Here is a 3,828-nt window from a genome sequence, read left to right as displayed (position 1 = left end):
TCCCGAAACTCCTGTCTTTATATTTTAAAGGATGATGAAACTGCATTTCTGTTTATCCTTTAGCAGTCAAGCACATTAAAAAAATCTTATTTTCATATTAATTGGAGTTTGTAGATTGTATTGAAAACATTTCAAATTATGAGTGATATTAATATTCACCAATGCATCTGATTTTGTTACAGTACATTATACTTAGTGTTGTAAAATATATTTATGGATCCTCGTAGAATAATAAGCGATAAGAACATAATGTGGCATTTTTCACTTTGCAAAGTGCTTCCTTCACAGTAATTCTGTGATATTCAATTAATAGAATGTCAATATAAAGCATTTATTGAATTTACTAACTATTCTTATAGCCTTAAAATGTGTTGTAGAGTAATACAGGTTCCTTTATTAGCTTTTACAAACTAGAAGTAGGAATTGCTTCATTTGTTTGTATTGAATTAAATCATTATACCCTTTCTATTGTGGGACTTGCATGTTACTTTATAATCTCTTATGCTGTTAAAAATCGACCAGACAAGAAGATTTGTAGCAACCTGTTTACTCCATAATACAGATGGAATAGAACATTTTACTTTTACTGTATAATCTGTTCTATTTGTGTGCAAGTGTAATTCTGGGCAAGACTTAGGAATGTAATACTGCTGTGTCAATGAGGATTTATCGGACTATAATTCTAAGGACTCCAGTGATGGAACCTTCAATAAGTCTCAGCTGTAAATATTTTTTAATAAGTTCCAGCATGCTATAACAATTACAGCTTCTTTCTGGTAACATAAAACAAGTTAGAGGCACATGTAAGTTACTGTAGAAATACATAACATTAAGAGATTCAAGGCAAATTTGAAAAATGAGATGAAAAAGTGAAGGGACTGATATTATAAACTGCAACCTAAGATTCTTATTTACTTTTACAGACTCAAGATAGCTTGTCATATACAGGCTATGTATATACAAAGGAAGATGATCTAATTTTCCTAAGGTTTTTGATTTTTCCTTTGATACTTCATTTTTTAGTCATTTTGAGAGTAGCTAAGAATTCCTTAATGACCACATGGTTTTGGGTGCAGCAATTTGACCAGGCAGGCTGGCTAATTTAACTAACTCATAAATTATAAGTCAGAGAGATAAGGGCGGTAAACATAGTGATGTAATTTTGATCTTCATTAAGGAAGGACAAGAACCAACCAACCGTTCATTTCAGTCGTTTTCATCAATAAGAACATAAAGAGGGAGAAATAAATTTTATTTAACTTCGCTACTATTTAATAGATGTTTAGTATTGTGGAAAGAGCAGAGAATTGGAAGTTGGGGAGATTTGTTGTTTAGTACCAGTTCTGCCACTTAAATGTATGTGATCATCTTGGGAATGTAATTTCATCTTTCTTTGCTTTTCCTTTTCAAAAAGTTTAGTTGAATTTTTTTAGGGTGGATGATTTTTTAATGTCCTCTTCAACTCTCAAATCATGTATTGTGATTGTTTAATAGAATAATCTCCTCAATTCAGTTTCTTACCTCTCTTCTACATCTACTATTTTGTCTCTTCATTATTGTCATACTACTTTTGAAATAAATTGGGATTTTAAGTTAGTTCTGAAGTAATTTTAATTCTATTAGGAAAAACTGAGAGAAGGGAAGGATGTGGCTGACAATCTTCTAGCTCCCTGTTTTTGGGAAAGATTGACAACCTAATAGCTTCCTTACTATATCTTAAGAATGGGAGGTTAACATAATCTATCCTTTTTTCTCTACCTCCTTATAATTTTGTCCTGTTAGGAAGAATCATTTCTAAGGTAACATGTTTGATATCATAATTTGAGTACATGAGAGACCTCCATTCTGTGTTAATTTCTGACAGAAGATTGAATTGCCTGCTTTTAGCTAAGAATGTGAAAAAAGAATCATTAGTATTTATAGCCATTGTCTTTCCTGTAGTACAATTTCTGAACTTGGGAAAAGAACTATGGTTAATTTTTTTATTTTGTTGTCTGAGCTAATCATCATGTAATCACTTCAATCTGCTTATTGGGTTAGCATCCAAAGTCCCTATATACCAGCCATGACTGGAGGAGCTGTTAATTTCATCATGATGATTGTCCTGCTCAAGAAATTTTGAGTTGATTAGCATAAAAGCCAATTGTTTCTGGGACCTAAACTCTGGATTTTTATTGACATGGTTTATTCACTTACCGTGACTAAGTGGGTTATGAATTGGTTAATGAAAGGCAAAATCCATTGATAGAAATGGAGAAAAAATATTGCGCAAATGCCCTTAAGCTACTAGTCTATTCCTTATATATCTTCAGTCCCGGTATGGCAAAATTACATGCTGTTAAGCTGCTGTTCCATTCCCATTCCCTATATATCTTGGGGGTCTGAGGAATGCCAAGATACTTAGCAAGGTCATGGGAAGGAGAGAGGGAAAGGAGGGAAAGTGCCAGGAAGAAATGAGGGCCTTGAACTTTGTTGGTTCTGTTTTGTGTGTGTGTGTGTGTGTGTGTGTGTGTGTGTGTGCGCACGTGCATGTGTGGTAATTTTTAATCTGTCAAATTCAGATTGGTCTTGCTGAATTTAACTTTTAACTGAGACAAGATAGATAATTAATGGGGCACTATATAGAGCCATAAAGCTACTTTATTATAAAGGTAGAGATTATCAAGTTTATTCTTATCCAAGAATTTCCATTCTGTTCCATTTCTATGTCTGTTTAACAGTATAAAGTGCTTACTCCATGCACAGCACGATGTAGTGGTTAGTGAGCTAACTGGAATCAGGAACACCTAGATTTAGGTCTTTTTGCTAGGACCTTGGACAAAATGTGACCTCTCAGAGCAGCTTTTAAAAGTCTTGTGATTGGGGCGGCTAGGTGGCACAGTGGATAAAGCACAGGCCCTTGAGTCAGGGAGTACCTGGGTTCAAATCCTGTCTCAGACACTTAATAATTACCTAACCTTGGGCAAGCCACTTAACCCCCATTTGCCTTGCAAAAAACATTAAAAAAAAAGTTGTGATAAAGGTGGTGCTGGACTCAAGTTTAGAGGAAATTCCCTTGTTGAGAATTCCCTGAAATTCTGGGGTGGAGTGGGGAAGGCACTACATATTGAAGTATTTCCTCTCTTCAAAGAGTTTGCATTCTGTTGGGAGTGTACAAACAAATTATATAATAGATTAGATGCAGAAAATCTTTCCATGATGCAATAGAAATCTGAGTTGAACCTTAGAAGGATTCTAAGAAGTGGAGGGTGAGGAAGAAATGCATTCCTGGCTTGGGGAATGGATGCTATGCAAGGGCACGTGTGTGGTAGGTGGGGTGCTGAGTTGGGAATAATAGAAAGTAGGGTATGCTTTTTGGTGGGGATGTAGAATATCCATCAAGAAGCATTTAGTGTCTACTTTGAAGCAATGTGTTTGATGTTAGGGAAAAAATGAAAAATGGAATGATACTTAGGAGTTTACAATCAAGGGAGGTGTGTGTGTGTGTGTGTGTGTGTGTGTGTGTGTGTGTGTGTGTGTTTGAGTACATTCAGAAGGGAATACCAATACAAGGTAGAAGGGAAAGAAAATAGCAGTAGAGGAAATTAAGGAAGGTTTTTATTCATGTAGGGGGTGTTGGAGTTATCTCTTAATGATAGGGAGGGATTCTTTGAGGTGAAGGAAAGGAAGAAATGCATGTCAGGTAAGATGATGGTCAATGTAAACTCAATTAAACAATTCCTTACTCAATGTGTAAGGAACAGAGACAGCCTGTTTGGCTGGGTTTCAACAGTGAGGGGAAGTTGGAAAAATAATTTTGGACCAAGTTGGGAAAGGCTTCTAAATCTT

This window comes from Macrotis lagotis, chromosome 1 (assembly GCF_037893015.1).
Source record: "Macrotis lagotis isolate mMagLag1 chromosome 1, bilby.v1.9.chrom.fasta, whole genome shotgun sequence".
Lineage (NCBI taxonomy): Eukaryota > Metazoa > Chordata > Mammalia > Peramelemorphia > Peramelidae > Macrotis > Macrotis lagotis.
The sequence above is the reverse complement of the archived record's forward strand: the minus strand, read 5'-3'. Positions refer to the sequence as shown.